The sequence below is a fragment of the Macaca fascicularis genome, chromosome 16, assembly GCF_037993035.2.
Source record: "Macaca fascicularis isolate 582-1 chromosome 16, T2T-MFA8v1.1".
NCBI lineage: Eukaryota > Metazoa > Chordata > Mammalia > Primates > Cercopithecidae > Macaca > Macaca fascicularis.
The window spans coordinates 78489409-78505981 of NC_088390.1; the positions used below are offsets into that span (position 1 = coordinate 78489409).

General features: G+C 45.0%; 1 long non-coding RNA gene across 1 annotated transcript in view; it reads right to left on the bottom strand.

The window, feature by feature from the left end:
* The window catches only part of LOC102136274 (uncharacterized), a 154180-nt gene extending 139546 nt beyond the window's left edge, over nucleotides 1-14634 (bottom strand). Inside the window, exon 1 of the long non-coding RNA XR_012426082.1 lies at nucleotides 14497-14634. This is a non-coding gene — a long non-coding RNA (uncharacterized lncRNA). The remainder of the gene's footprint in view (nucleotides 1-14496) is intronic.
* Nucleotides 14635-16573: the final 1939 nt, after the last annotated feature.

Sequence of the window (16573 nt, forward strand, 5' to 3'; positions counted from 1 at the left end):
AGCACTTGATTCTGAAATCTTACCGTAAAACACTAGGTGCAGCACCTTGCTTGGAAAGCAGGTAAACTCAAAGTAGGTGATGTTAAAGATGTGGTCTGGGCAGGGTGGGGTGGAAGGAAACAACATGAACTGTACTGGTTTACATTGATTGAAATAGATCAAAAAATCTCTCTCTATGTCCTGGATATTACTTTATCTCTCTTTGTCTTATTCTTGGAAGTCTGTTTCTCCATCTGTCAGCGATATGCCAGAGGAAAAGAGGTGAATATAATCCCGAATTATGGACTAGGGTTCCCTCTGTGAGGAAAGTAAGGGAGAAAAGGGAGATTCCAGAAATACAAATGAACCAAAAAACTCGGAATTAAAGTTAAGTGGTATTGGCTTTACTTGGAAATAATTGTTTTTCCTAGTGTATATTTTAAGATTAACTTTTGCTGTCCTGATAAAAGAGATAGATAGAGCTACTGCTATTTATTTATTTCCTCTTGTTGCCTTGAATGCAGATGTGATGCCTGGAGCTGCAGAAGTTGTTTTGTGACCATGAGGCTACATCCATAAGGATGAAAAGCCAACAAGTTAAGCTAAGTTTAGAAAGAGTAGTAAGTTAAGAAAAGTGTAGAAATAAAGGGAAGCATAGATTTGGTGATCATCACTGAGCACCAAAACAGCCCTGTACCACCAACCCCCAGACCTCCTTGTGAGGCAATTAAATTTGTAAACCTCTGTTATTTGAACTTTACTATTTGCAACTCAAAGTGGTATTTTGTTTTGTTTTGTTTCAAGGCAAAGTCTTGCTCTGTCACCCAGGCTGGACTGTAGTGGCATGATCTCAGCTCACTGTAACCTCTGCCTCCCAGGCTCAAGCGATTCTCCTGCCTCAGCCTCCCAAGTAACTGGGACTACAGGCACATGCCACCACACCTAGCTGATTTTTGTATTTTTAGTAGACATGGGGCTTCATTATGTTGACCAGCCTGGTCTCAAACTCCTGACCTCAAGTGATCCGCCTGCCTCGGCCTCCCAAAGTGTTGGGATTACAGGCATGAGCCACCACGCCCAGCGATCCCACAGTATCCCTAAAGCAGCTATTTACCTTACTACAATATTTGTTTCTTTTAGGCAATGGGCCCATACTGATTTCTACAATGTATTTAAATTGGACATTCGAAAAATTATTTTTAAAATAAGCTTAAACTGTCAAGGGGTCACAGAGAAAAAAAAAAAGGTGTGTCATACCAGCTAGCCTAAATGGGAGTTTGGACATGAAGAGATGAAGGCCAGATTTCCAATGTGACTGACTCTTCTAACATATTCTCAATGATGAGAACACAGACCAGGACATAGGCCAAGCTTTTCTAAATAGAGCATTTCCCAAAGCTGTGCCCTTGGTGTCAACACCTTTGAGACTTGAGTCAGAGAGAGAGCCCATCTGTACACACAGCCTCCACCCACCTTCAGCTTATTCTGTAAGCAAAGTATAGTTGAGTCAGCTCTCAGCACCTGTCTTAATAATTTGGAGGGCATGCAATCTGCCTTTCTCTATGTGCAACTCACAAGAACAACCCAGAAAACAGCTATGGCTTTAGAGTTCAGTGCCGTCGTGCTCATGGGCAGTATCCATTATCTTTTCTAACAGAGCGTGGAAACATAACCACCAAAACAGTCAGGAAGGGCTTGAGGTGGGCTAGGAAGACCTGTTCTTTCCAAACAGCTAGCTATTACTCATTTGCCTGGAGAAGATCAGCAAAGAATACAAACAGAATCTTCTCACATCCTGATTTATCCAATGAAAACCATATGTAGACCATCCTGCCCCCTCTTTTCCTACAACCTCTCAGAAACAATTAGTAGAAAGGACGGATGAGATCAAAACGAGAGGAGAACGTTCCTTTAACCTCTGCTCTGTGCCCGGCACTGTGCTGGTAGATACCTTCATATGTGTTTAATATCTACAAGCGAGGGGATATTGTCCCCATTTTATGGACAAGGAAGTAAGGATTAGAGAAAACAGGTTGTTTGTCTGAGGCCCACAGCTAAGTGTTTCTGGCAGAGATCATTAGTGTTCATCCACATCCACGTGCATATTTACAGTTTCTAGTCTTCCTTGCAGTAGTGTTGGTCATGTGATTGAGTTCTGGAATGCAGATGGAAGCAATGCCCCCCACTTCTCAGCTGGACCCCTGAAATATCTTGCATATTCCTGTCCCCGTGACCAGAAGCAAAAGACTCCACAATGGCCAAGACAGAGAAGACAAAAAGAGCTAGGATCTTTGAGTCACCCCTTGGAGGAGAGACAGCCATCTTTTTGGATAATTATGCAATGGATATTCTCAAGTGTATTTATTACTAAAGCGGGACCTTAAGTACTCTCACTTCTACAAAGATCCCATTCAAAGAGGGCCCCTGATACTCTAGTGGAGGATTTTTGAAGCAATGGGAGCCAAATATTACACAGGTTCACTATGACCAGTAGAACAAGCCAGTGAAACTACTTCAAAATGAATTCAGGATTGCATGTGCATAAGCAAGATATGTTACGAACTCTGGAGAGAATACTTTTTTGTGTGTCTCTCTCTTCATCGAACACAGTATTCAGATATTATAGGATCCCAAAAAAACATGTTGAATTGAATCTAGTCTAGCCTCACGTTGGGCTTCAACTTGGTATAATAGTCCTTGGTAAATTTCTCCCAAATTCCCTGTCTCAGTTTCTTCTTTCCTTCAATGTAAATGGAGCTAAATCTGTGGCTGTCCCTCAATGCATCTGAAAGGAAGAGCCCAAGAAATCCACATTATTGGTAGAAATCATTGAAAGAACCACATCTGTGTACAATTTTAGTATGCTCTGACTCTTCAGGTACATATTTCAGGCTGGACTAAACTCTGAGAAGCCAAACCAGTGATTATCCCAAGAACATCAACCTTTATTAAGAAACTGTCAAAGAAAAGTAGGTGGAGAGATGGATTAGTGGACTGGAAAGGGCTAGAGGCTGCTGGTGAAAAGCCACAAAGATTTAGTTAGAGGATTTTGTATCCCTGGTCCTCGTTCTCATTATATGGCATCTTCCATGGTATGTGACTGTTGATAAATATTCATTGGAATGGGGACTGACCTAATGTAATGCAAATCACATGCAAAGCAACATGTAAATTGGAACCATTATATGAAGTCAATAGGTGAGGTACTATGCATATTAAAAGTACAGGACAACAGTTCCAAAAGACCCATAAGAGGCCCATAAAACTAGCAGGGGACATTCCATTCCGAAAGGAATCTGATAGTCAAAGACAGAACATTGCTGCCAAAGAATGTCACCAACCATGAAGCAGGGACAGCGAGGCGGTAACAGAGAGAGAAACAGAAACTGGGACTGCTGCTTGCTCTCCCCATCCCTTTCAAGGCTGTATTCAAAACAGTTCTCCTTCATCGCCTTCCCATACTGATCAGACCTGATACTGATTGATTGGTCAAATCCACTGAGTGACAGGAGGGCAGACTGATCCGCTTGTACATTAGCCACGCTATTCAGGATGGCTCCTTCAAGCCTTCTAACAAAAGAGCCAGGGACACTGAGACACAGCCGGAGAGGCTGGTCACTTTGAACCCACTGGCACCACACGCAAGACTTTTACAGGCTTTTGTATCCCCTGAAAGCTCTCTTCCCGTGAGTGTTACATGCTCACACGCAATGCATGTGTGTTTTGCACAGATTAGCATGCATCTGCAGAAATACACAAAGTACAAAGACATCCTCATAGGCACACGGATGCACACTTTTCACCTCTACCATCCTAAGGGAGCTGCAGGAGGATTTGACCGTTGTGAAGTCCCTAGGCCAGGAAAAGTCACAGGTTGTTTCTGATGGGAGCCCTCCCTTGTATTTGCTTTCTGTGCCTCCACGGGCCTCCTGGCAGGACCAGGGGACATGGAAATAAGTCAGCAGTGACCCTTCTGGTGACCCATGGCCTCACCAGCGAACTCCTGATTGCAACATTCTGGCTTCAGTAACTGCCCTAATTCACGCCTTCTGGCTGTGCCCAGGCCACAGTGGCAGTGGAGCCGGTAGCAATAAACAAGGCCAGGCTCAAAAGCTCCACACTGGCTCTTCACAGGACAGACAAGAGTTGGGGGTGAGGGGTGGAGCAGTGACAAGGGGAAACAGGGACATTTCTGATTGCTCAGCAAACTGACACCCTCCCTTTGGCCATACACCCCTCCTATCTTCTGTGTTATGCTGAATCTGGTGTTTTACTTTTTCTTTTTCTTTTCTTTTTTTTTTTTTCAGACAGAGTCTTTCTCTGTCACCAGGCAGGAGTGCAGTGGTGCAATCTCAGCTCACTGCAACCTCCGCCTCCCAGGTTCACGCCATTCTCCTGCCTCAGCCTCCCGAGTAGCTGGGACTACAGGTGCGTGCCACCAGGCCCAGCTAATTTATTGTAACTTTAGTAGGGATGAGGTTACACCATTTTAGCCAGAATGGTCTCAATCTCCTGACCTTGTGATTCGCCCACCTTGGCCTCCCAAAGTGCTGGGATTACAGGTGTGAGCCATCGCACCCAGCCTGGTGTTTTTCAGTCACTGGATGCAAACCTAACATGCACACGGGGACTCTGGTCATAAAGGCTCTGTCTTCCATCTCCTGTTCCTCTGTATGTGTCACACACACATATGTACACAACTCTGCAGGTGGTTGAGTCGGTACACCCCTCTACATTAGTGACATGTGGCTTTTTCCAAAAGGATCCTCCATGAGACAACTGACACGGAAGGGTCAAAGCAAACTTCCAGCTCTCCAGAGCCTTGTGCATGGAACTGTCTCCTAACACAGAACCATCTCAAAAACTCTGAAAGCAATGACTTCGCCCATCTATCCAATTGTCTCCTTTCACAGATGCAAGACCTGAGACCCAGGAAGAAGTACCCCAATTAGAGTTACTCACATTGCTGGGCCAAGGGGCTTGCATTCATCCTCTCCAACACACCATGCCACAACAACAGGCATCGCACACATTCCCAGATGGCCGACTGATGTCCAGTCCCTCCTGTCACTGCTTCCACAAGCATCAGAGCTCCTCACTCCTCTCTGGGTTCTTAGGGGTTAATATAGCAGGTAGAGCCTAGTGATAAAAATAGCAACGATGACCTAAAGAAAGTTCAAAGTAGGAAGCTGAGGTAAAAGGCAAGATCCTGGGAGCCAAACACATTGCATGTGTTCTGGCAATTTCTGAAGAGTCTACAAAACTGACTTCCAATGCTTGACCTCTGCTGCCTATAGACCATGTCTGATCTGATTCTTCCAACAGCAGGAACAACCCCTTCCTCGCTTCTTCAGTCCAAGTGCAAGCATATCCCATCTTTTGAAGCATTTGCCTTTCCACTCCAAGGTTGAAGGAATTGCAAGATAAATAGTATAAAAAGTTGAAAGTTGCTAGGAGGAAGTTAGCACTGCTATGTGGTTCTTTGCAGGGCAGTAAACCCCAGGTCTTCCCTGTCTCTGGAGGGATCGACAGGATTGCCTTCCCAATCCTGTCTGCACTCAGCTTCTCCCCAGGCAGCACAGGGTATCTGCCTCCCAACGGAAGAAAATCAAGAAAATCGGCTGCCTAAACCTCCCTCTGCTTCTAGACATATTAAACACAGTCGGTCAAGGTGATACGAGCTTAACATCTGACCTGCTTTTATTTTTCTTTTCTTTTTGCAGAAGTGGTGGTAAGTGTACTATTTTTTTATTTTTATTTTTTTTGAGTTTGCTTATTTTTAAAGCTACAAAATGAAGCTTGGGTCACATTTTTAAAAAATCAACTGCCAAATCATTCTCGGAGTTCCCTTCTAAGGATTGGCCTGACATTTCACCTCTGTGCTCTAAAGAATGCATGCCCTGCTTTTAAAACCTGGATCTTCTTAGCTGTACAGGTTTATGTGGAAGCATCGTTTGGCCTTAGCCTGAGACTCAGACCCACATTCACAAGTGGCTTCAGAGTAATAACACCTTCCCCAGAGTTCAAGGCCCTTGTCTGTCCTTGATAGTTTATTAGAAAAGGATGCCTCTTTGAGCCCCAGCTCGGAAGGCTGAACTGTTGAATACAGTGCTAAGGTAGCTTTCCAACTTTGAGCTCCCCAAGTCATTCATTCATTCCCTCATTCATCTACAACCTCTCATTCATTCAACCAGCAAAACCAGATAAGCAGAGGAACATGATCCCTGATCTCATGGAGCTCATAGCCTAGTCAGGGAGATGGACAATAACAACAGGGCTAAAGTTGGTAGAGCTTCGTTGTCGTGGCAGAGAAAGGCGCAAGATGAATCCTAGAGGCAGGCACAGCTTGGTCCCTCAGGGTCAGGAGGCCCCAGAGGCCATCACAAGGATTTTGGAATTCAGCCTGGGGACAGTGGGGAGCCATGGGTCCCACCTTTTCCAGAAGGGACACACCCCTCTGGTTTGCACTAAAATTTTTTGCATCCATCCACACTAAGAGTCCTTCCCCCAAACCAGAGCTGGTCTTTCATGTTACGCCACTCACAATAGCTCCTTGACACCACACGTCCCTCGTGAAGAAGACAGAGTGGGTGTTCAGAGTCTGAGAGTCAGCAATGAGAATGCTAGAAAGAGCCTGGGTTCCCAGCCTGGACCAGAATCTTAGCATGGCTGGAAAACAAATGTAAAGGTGATCAATTCAGAAGTCAGCCATGGAAACATGGGAAATGGCACAATATCTGTGTTTAGAAGCTGAGATGGGCAATGGACCATTCCATTGAGGAGCTAGCACACGCTCACTCAGGCCAAGCCATGGCTTAGCCAACCACCCTCGCAAGCCCCGACACAGGCAGCAGCCCCTGCCCCATGGGAAGGTAGCTTTACCAACAGCCACCCTTTCCAGCTTAACAATAACAGCACAGAAGGTGAACTAAGCCACAGAGTAATTAGCAAAATGATCTGGAAATATGTAAGCAATTCAAGTGCCACTAGAGTGTCCCTTAAATGAACACAGGAATAGCCCTTAACGTGTGGGTGGAGAAAACTGGAACATCTGACCCTATTGGCAATTTTGCAAATGACTTTCAGAAATCTCTAGACCATAACAAACATTTGGTTTGAAAACTTCTTCCAGAATCCAGCTCAGAAAATTCATTGTCACCTCCTTCTCCCTTGTCATCAATGACCTTTTCCAGTTAGTCTTAAAAATGCAAGATATGCATAGACTGGTTTTAAACTCAGGCTTGCAGCAGGACTGTGGGATTCTGAGCAGCAGAAGCCTTGCACCAAGAAGGTAAATAGTCTTGTTTTAAGACATTGTCTGAATCACATTCTCTGAAGGTCTAAGAAGGCTTGACCTTGTCCAGTAAGTGGTCTCATTGGCTGGACTCAAAAAGAAAAAACATGAAAAAGGGGGAAGGAGAAAAACAGAAAATAAGCCAAGTAAAATATTAGACCAATTCCTAAACTCTTGATGTTTGGGGTTGACATCTTCCCTCCCATTCTTAAAGGAGAATGAATATTATATAAAACTTTCCCAAGATCTAGAACAATGCCTAGAAAAATGGAAGAAAATTCTAGGATGGGCCACTAGCCACTGAAGGGCAACACATTCATTATCTCACACTGCAGAAATACTCTTTCTCCTTCACTCTCCGTCCTAGTTCATGGTGTTACCACCCACCCAGATGACCAAGGCAAAAATAAAAACACAAAAACAGGAACCGCCCTCTCACCCCCGGAGGCTTTTTCTTTCTCTCACTTGCCATAGCTAGCTGAACTTTCAATTTCACTTCTGCAAATTGTTCTGTCATCTCTCCCCATCATTGCCATCGAATTGGGGCCACACTTATTCTCTCCAAAATATGATTATAGTTCCCCCAAATATTGGCAGGCCTGGATCCATCATTTCATCCAATTCTGTGCTCCAATTCCACCTCCTCAGAGAGCTCTTCTCTGGTCAATTGATTTAAAATGTGACTCCCTGTGACTCTTTATCCTTACGTACCTCGTTTTCTTTTAGCAAACTTTATTTATATATAACTAAATATATATCATATCTATATATAAATATATATCATATATTTGGTTATATATCACATATTTTGTTCACATACATCATACATTTAGTTCATATATATAAAATATGTATCATTGGCTTTATATTTCTTTGTATATAAATATATATCATATCTATATATAACTATACCATATATTTATCATATATTTAGTTACATCATATATTTGGATATATATCACATATTTTGTTCATGTATATTACACATTTAGTTCCTATATATATTTATCATTGGCTTTCTCTTCTATAAATATTTGCTATTGCAGGGTGTGGTGGCTCACACCTGTAATCCCAACATTTTGGGGGGCCAAGGTGGGTGGATTGCTTGAGCTAAAGAGTTCAAGACCAGCCTGGGCAACATAGTAAGACCCAAACTCTACAAAAAATACAAAAAGTTGGCTGGATGCTGTGGCGCACACCTGTAGTCCCAGCTACTTGGGAGACTGAGGTGGGAGGATGGCTTGGGCATCACTATATTCCAGCCTGGGTGACAGAGCAAGATCCTGTCTACAAAAAAAAAAAAAAAATTCCTACCAGTAAGTGAACAAATGAGTCTTCCCACTCTACTCTCATATACCCTCTGGTCCATCCTCTGAATTGGTGAGACTCATTTTCTGAAACACACACTTGGCTGCATTATTTGACACTGCAAGTATTCCCATGCCTTACAGTTACCCACAGAATGAGTGCCATGTGCTAAAGTGGCAAACCCAGGGGGCCACAGCCTGCCTCCCTGACACTGCTATGGTCTCATCCAAGTCCACATTCACCTCCTCAGCCTCACCCCCCAACATGCCAGCCACATACAATGACTACCAGCTCCCCACAAGTACCATGCTCTTTCCACCCTCAATACCTTTGTGGAGGTATTTCTAGCCTACAGTGACCCTCCTCCCTCTGACTGCCAGGCAAACTCTGAAAAGCTGCCCCTCATCCACCCACCACCCCTGCCTCATCCCTTCCCCTACCTTGCATAGCACCTCTATTGCCAGTTAGAGAATCTGCAGGGTGTAGCATGTGCACTTGTGTCTTTGCTTGTGTCCTTTCTGGGTCTAGGGGTAGGGACTACAGCAGTTTAGGGAACACTCAAAGTTTGCAGCCTTGGAAAATTCTTTCATGTTAGCTTTTAAATCATAAAATACAATGAAACTTGTGACAGAGATTAAAGCAGTCTCCTTAAATATCCCCTCAATTGTCTGTTTTTTGTGCCCCTCCCTTGAGTTCTCATATATGAGAAGAATATATATATGATCTCATATATATATTCTGTGTGTGTGTGTATATATATATGCACAGAAAGAGAGAGAGAGAGAGAAGAAGAAGAAGGAGGAGGAGGAGAAGGAGGAGGAGGAGAAGGAGAAGAAGGAGGAGGAGGAGAAGAAGGAGAAGAAGAAGAAAATAGAGCAGTGAGATACAAATTTTTTATCCAAGCGAGGAAAAAACAATGACAAGAAATGGCCTTCACTGTTTCATTACGTTATTACATAACTTCAGCCTGAACTTGAATGACAGAGACGTTGGCAAAGTAGCTGCCTCCACCAAGAGGAGCTGCTGGGCACATCCGATGAATAAAAATGGCAAGAAGCCTAAAATGGACTGGAAATCACTTTGAGCTTTGACTTTTATTTCTCTGGAGTGACAGGAAGGGTAGTTGGAAGATTAAAACTCTCAGACCCAGCTCAGGCTGTCACCCCTGCAACCAAACCAATACACACAAACAAGCCCAACCTCAGTGTGCCTTCTTCTCTCTCTTCTTCCCTCTCCCCTCTCCTCCCCTCCTCTCTCCTCACTTCTCCTCTCCTGCCTTCTCCCCAGTTCCCAGCTTTCCTATCAAATGACTCCATCTGTCCCAAGACCAGTTTCCTTTTCTTTGCTCTGTTTTCTCTGAGGATCCCATGCTGAGTGGAGACAGAGCCAGGAATACTAACAGTTGGTGACCATCCAGGGACACCAGCCACTGTTGTTACCTTCAGTCTCACCAGCAAAAGCAATTAAAACAATATGCGTACAATAAAATATAAAAGCATATTTCACTTCTGGGAAAGGGAAAGTGGATTCAAGCATTAAAAGGAGAGCTTGGGTTGAAGCCGCCGGCACCCGCAGGCTGTACTCCAAGAAAGAATGGAGCTAGAGAGCCAGGCACCAGCTCCCGTCTCTGGTAAGCGTAAGAGCTGGGTGGAGGGGATGACTGGGGAGGACTGAATGTGTCGGGAGACTTTGCATCCATTTTTAAAAACGGCTGGAATCACTATATCCTTAGCCCCCATTGGCTCACTCCATAAGTTACCCATTGGACCTCCCCAGACAGGGAGGTGGGGGTGACAGTGCCAATTTGCTAGACTCCAGCATACTCACTGTTTCTTGCATTTGCTCAAGGAACTTTTCTCTATCTTAAAAACCTGAGTGTGAAGATTTCTATTTTGACCTTGTGATGCCCAAGTCTCCTAGAAAAGTCTGAAAATAAATTATTTTGTGTCCCTAAGACTCCAGCAAATATTTCAGCAGGACTCAGCTTCATGCTTAGCCTAGCCCAGGAGAAACACATTCACAACCCTGCATTCAAAAAATATAGCCCTATTGGAGGCTCTGAGATACAGTCATGTACAAAAAGACAAAAAAAAAAAAAAAAAAAAATCTTCTCTTCTAGATACTTGCTTTTTGGTGCAGGGGAGGGTAGTCAGAAAACTAAAAAAACAGACTGGGCATGGTAACTCATGCCTGTAATCCCAGTACTTTGGGAGGCCAAGGCTGGCAGATCGCTTGAGCCCAGGAGTTTGAGACCAGCCTAGCCAAAATGGTGAAACCCCATCTCTACTAAAAATACAAAAATTAGCTAAGCGGAGTGGTGCGCACCTAAAATCCCAGCTACACCTTAAGCTGATGCATGAGACTCACTTGAACTCGGGAGGCAGAGGTTGCAGTGAGCAGAGATCGTGCCACCGCACCCCAGCCTGGAGGACAGAGCAAGACTCCATCTCAAAAAAAATTAAAAAACATTGGAGTAATTAAAATTATAGATGTCAGATAGTGAGTGCGGTGGAAGAAAGACAATTGGAAAGGGTATATGATGTACTAGGAGTCGGTCGATTCGGGTCCAAGCAGCCTGCAGTGAGAAGATGCCACATGAACAAAGAAAGTCCTGAAAGACAACGTGAAGGAAGATGCAAATACCTAAAGATTCAGGATTACAGCAAAGCTTCCTGGGCATCTCACATTGTCCTACTCCGAGGCACGAGGAGCAAATGAAAATCAGAAGGGAGGAGAAGCAACGGAAACTGCATCACCCACTGTACTTCTTGCCATCTGGTGGGCCCTGGAAACCATCAGTGTATTTGGTTACTGTGTTTACACAGCCGGCAGGACACACACTGTTCACTCAGGGCTCCCCAGAGCTGTCGGAATGGTCTCAGCTTCCCGGGATTCCTGAGGCCCCCGCATCCGGGTGCTGGGGCTCGACAATTCCCCTGGGTTGTCCAAAGACAGGGGCCCTCCAGGACCACCCCAGGCAGGGGCCAGGTCCTTATCTAAGCCAAGTCCTGGGCCTGAGTGTCAAGTCAGGAAGGAAGACTTGGGAAGTTGCCTGAACTAAGAAGGGAGATAGCCTGGCCGAGCAGGCTGCTGGACTGAGGATAGCAAATGAATGAAGGATGTCACACTGACCGACACGTCTGACCCTTGCAAAAAGCTCATTTAATGTTGGTTACGATTAATAATAACCATTGGTAAAACTGTTCCACGTACATGAAGTTTGTACCTGTCTACCAAGTATGTTACATGCAGGTGTTGTTTTTTGTTTGCATGGAATCCTACTTTTGACTGATTTTTAGAGTGAAAAAACTGAAGATAAGAAAGACTCACTACCTCTCACAAGTTGGCCCAGTTAATAAGTGGCAGCCAGCTTTTGAACCCAAGCCCATCCAGTCCTAAAACTTAGGTTCTTGATCTCTGTGCTCCAGCCTCACCTACCTTTAAGAGAGAACATCGAGGGCCAGGCGTGGTGGCTCATGCCTGTAATACCATCACTTTGGGAGGCCAAGGTGGGCAGATCACTTGAGGTCAGGAGTTTGAGACCAGCCTGGCCAACATGGTAAAACTCCGTCTCTACTAAAAATACAAAAATTAGCCATGCATGGTGGCAGTCCCTGTAGTCCCAGCTATCCGGGAGGCTGAGACAGGAGAATCGCTTGAACCGGGGAGGCAGAGGTTGCAGTGAGCTGAGATCATGTCACTGCACTCCAGCCTGGAAGACAGAACATCAAGGAAACGCTTTGTGTTCTTCTGAGCAAATCTACTCTCCTCTTTCTAATTTAGAACATCAGGAAGAAGACAGTTTGCATAATGAAAAGTCAAGGAAGGAGGTTATTGGTGCACTTAAGCCTCAACAACTTCTGGTCATTATTTTCAGGGAGGCTGCGTTTCTTTCAGCTGCTAAGGGCAGTACCTAGGAGGCTGTGAAGAGCAAACCGATGGTTACAAGTTTAGACACACATTGGGCCACAGCGGGAGGCACCCAGTAGGTCCTCAATCTTGTAAACACGGTTGCATTTGTCATCCCTCACCCTCATGATGTGATTTGCAGAGTGTCTGAGATCAAATATTTGTAGTACTTCTGGGATGTGTTTTTCATTTCAGTGGCATGGAAAGTTGTCCTAAGAAAGGCTGGAATGACCTGTGGCCTCTGGAGGAAAATAAGGAAACTGGAGTCCCGGGAGGTAAGAGCTCCTATCTGAAGCCATTCCCCGAGTTAGTGCAAGAGCCCGAAGCCAGGGAAACCCCAACTCTCTTTCAGCATCACGTGCCATTCAGCTAAATTCTCAGGGCCCAGGACAGCCTTCTGTCACCCATGGGCTAGTCATCAGGAAAGCAAATAAGGATCCACAGTTAGAAGAAGAAAAATGTTCCCGCCCACCCTAACGCATCCGCACCACCTGTCACCTGAAAACCCAAGACTCAGAACTGCCTCCGAGACACATCCAGCCAGAATCCAGAGAGACCTTTGAGACTGGGGCTGGGCCCACTCACCTCGCATGAGGAGGCAAAAGCAAACGCTTCTCCTCCCAGGGCTGACCAAGGCAGTGGGTGGACAAGCCTGGGCCAAGGCAAACAGGGACATGGCACCTGAAGGCACTATTGACAAACTGGGTGTGTTAATGGACCAAGCGGGGCTAGAATGGGAAGGATGGATTCTCCGAGGCCTCACAGAGAGTGCAGGAGAGAAAAGAACTTCCAAACTCTCTCCTTTGGCCTTGGCTACCTCTGGAGAGAGCCCAGGTGTTTCACCTCCCTTCCTCCCTGCTTCTCTGCCTTTGCTCCGAGAGCCAGGCCTTCCTGCAGGCTGGCTGTTTAACGAGGCAGGTTGAGAATTTTCAGCCTCTAACTCATGTGTTCTAATCCTATTAAATATGCACCGGCTTCAAAACTCAGCTTTTTAAAAACTTGCTTCCCCACCCCCAGCACCACCCCCCGTCCCCCCCACCTCGCCTCACTTAGTCCCACTTGCTCCATTCCAGCTTGAAAAGCCATTGCTCAGTTGTTGGCAGGGGTCCCACCAGCGTTTTTGCAAGGATTTGGGCTGTGATTCAGCTACCTGCAGCTGTTCCCCAGTTACCACCCACGTAAAGGAATTTCTGATATTAAAACGGGTGACAAACTTCCTCCCCCCTTCCCCCAACACATTAGTTTGATTGACATCCACAGCCCAAGTGGCCAAGTTCACCGTCACTTGGTTCTCCCTATTCACTTAATAATACATTTAATTTGACCCACCAACCACTCCTCCCCATGCTTTATACACACTGCCTTCTCACCCTGAAGGGTGTCTTCTGATAAGACCATCAAAATAGAATTTGGGGATATTTAAAAACAATCCACTGAATCTTTCTGGAATTAAATTTTGTTCTCCCTTTATCATCCAATTAAATCTTCCCACCACTGCAATAAATCCTCCTAATTCTGCTCCCCACCCCCACCTCCACCCCATGTGTAATGTCATCAAATGGGAGTGGGGAGAGGCAAGGAAAAGAGAGGGGGCTGAAGTTGAAGATCCAAGTTCAGATAGTTCCATGGAGCTTTTCAGAGCTCAGGCTGGAGGCCACCTGCTTCTCTCCAACTATGCAGAGATGCCAGGGTGTTCATGTTGACCAGATGGAATTGTCTCCAGCAGAGCATACTGAGCAAGTATCCACAAAGCTGAGCGCAGGCCTGAGCTTCCCGGCTTCAGCTACTTTCTTTTGTGTGTGTGTTGGGGTTGGCACGGGGGGAAAAATGGGGTGGATGTGCAAACAGTGCAGATGGCCCTGCAAGTCAACTGCCCATCCTCCTTCTGGCAGAAGTCCCATCTCAGCCTGGGCTCACAAACTATATGATTCCTTTCAAAGGAGGACGCAATAGAAACCAATCTAACACCCACAAAAGCCTCAACAGTTAGCATCCAAGGTACCTACCTTAAGAGTGGACATTCGAAAGGAGGCTTTTGATCACTGACCAAGCTGGAGCCCCTGGATACCAGGCCCCGGGCTTTCTCTGAATTTCTCCCATTCAGTTTGGCAGACACTCTGCGGTGGAACAATAGCAATGGCCCCACCAGTACCATCACCCCCAAGGCCGTGTCCCCTTGCTTCTGGGCAGTAGCCAGTAATGTGATCCTTCAAGGCAGGGCCAAACCCCCTGTTGGGAATTCAGCCAATCTTGGGGCTCTTCAAGGAAGAAAAATTCCTTTCCCTGACCTCTGCAGGTGATCGGATTGAGGTCCCTGCAGCTTGAAATTTGATTTGATCTTTGATCTCTGCTTGCACAGCTGCAATGGTTATTATGCTCTATAAAGTGTCCCGGAGCCCTTCCTTGCTCACCTGCCTTCCATAGTGAATGCTTGGGGCCAGGTATTCCTGAGCAGGGGAAGAATATTACTTCTCTGTTTTTCTCATCCTGCACTCCCTTCGTTTCAGTCCTGCCTTCTCATTCCCCTCATTCCCAGGACTTAACCCCAAATTCCAAGACCGTGGACATTTTCAAGTCCTTCTAAATGAGAGCATGTGGTTTCATGAAGAAAAAAAAAAAGTACTGTGTGTTAAGAGCCAACTATGTAACGAAGGTCATAGCCCTAGAATGCCGCATGTGTCTAGAGAAGTCTTGTAGAAGTGTCGTCCTCAAAGTAAGTTTTCCTGGGTTTAGTCCACTTCCCTGTCATGGTGAGATCATTCTGTGGCAGGGAGATATGTATAAGGAAGCAAGTTTAATACGGTTCATCACACCTATTTCTTTTTTATTAGCAGCAAGTGACATAATAATAGATACTTACTGAAAGTGAACTATATTTTGGATATCATGCTAATTACCTTCATGGATGCTTTTAAGCTTCCCAGACTCTAAGAAGAATGTACTATTATCTTACCTCATTTTAAAGATGAGGAAACTGAAATTTAGAGGGGTTAAGTAGCTGGTTTAAGATACACAAGCAGTGAGCAAATAGAGTTGGGATTCCCTCACATGTCTATCTGATCTTGAACTAGTTCTTAACCAAATTCACATTATCCCTCTTTGAGGTTATTTGTCTACACTGCAAAATTACACAAGCAGGTGAGCAGTGATGTCTTGTCTACATTGTTCACAGTCTGAAAAAATCATTTCAAGATTTATTGATTGGCTATCTTGATTTTAAACTGAAAAATAAGTCCCAAATGACATGCTTTCGCCTTTTATTTTTTTAATTCAAATTAAACTTTTAATGAACAGCTTTAAAGGACAATAAAAGGGTTAAACATATCATTTTAAGGAAACAGCCAAATAGATATGATTTGGAAATTTTCCTACTAACATTTCCTCCCTGGGCCCCCCTCCTCCTGACCTCACCTTTGGGCCTGGACTTGGTAAGGAGATTTCTCTGCAAGTCTGCCTAGAGAGTCAAACACTTTTCTGGTTACCGTGAGATTCAAGTCTGCTTAATTAAATGTTTTAGCTAGCATTTTTGCTTAAGTTTCCATGAAGGTATGAAAAAGCCATTGCAATTGTTTTAAAGCTCTGATAATACTATCTTTAGTTCCTTCAAGGAAGGGGTCTACTCAGGCCCCTATCCCACCACCTTCACTGACGGCTTCATTTCCTTATACTTTAGCTCCTTTCTCTCTCTGATTTCGCCCATCACTGTCCATGTGGAAGAAGCACGAAGAGAAATTTGAGTTGCGCTGGGTCTCTCTGCCAACTGCATGAACCCTGAAAGTCCGTCCTCCCATTTATAAGTTGTTCCCAGAATCTAATCCCTCCCATCTTCCTTCATTTTCTCATTTTCTTTCTTTCTTTCTTTTTTTTTTTTTTTTTTTGTTGTTGTTGTTGAGATGGAGTTTCACTCTTGTTGCCCAGGCTGGAGTGCAATGCCATGATCTTGGCTCACCACAACCTCCGCCTCCCGGGTTCAAGCGATTCTCATGCCTCAGTCTCCTGAGTGGCTGAGATTACAGGCATGCGCCACCACGCCCTGCTAATTTTGTATTTTTAGTAGAGATAGAGCTTCACCATGTTGGCTAG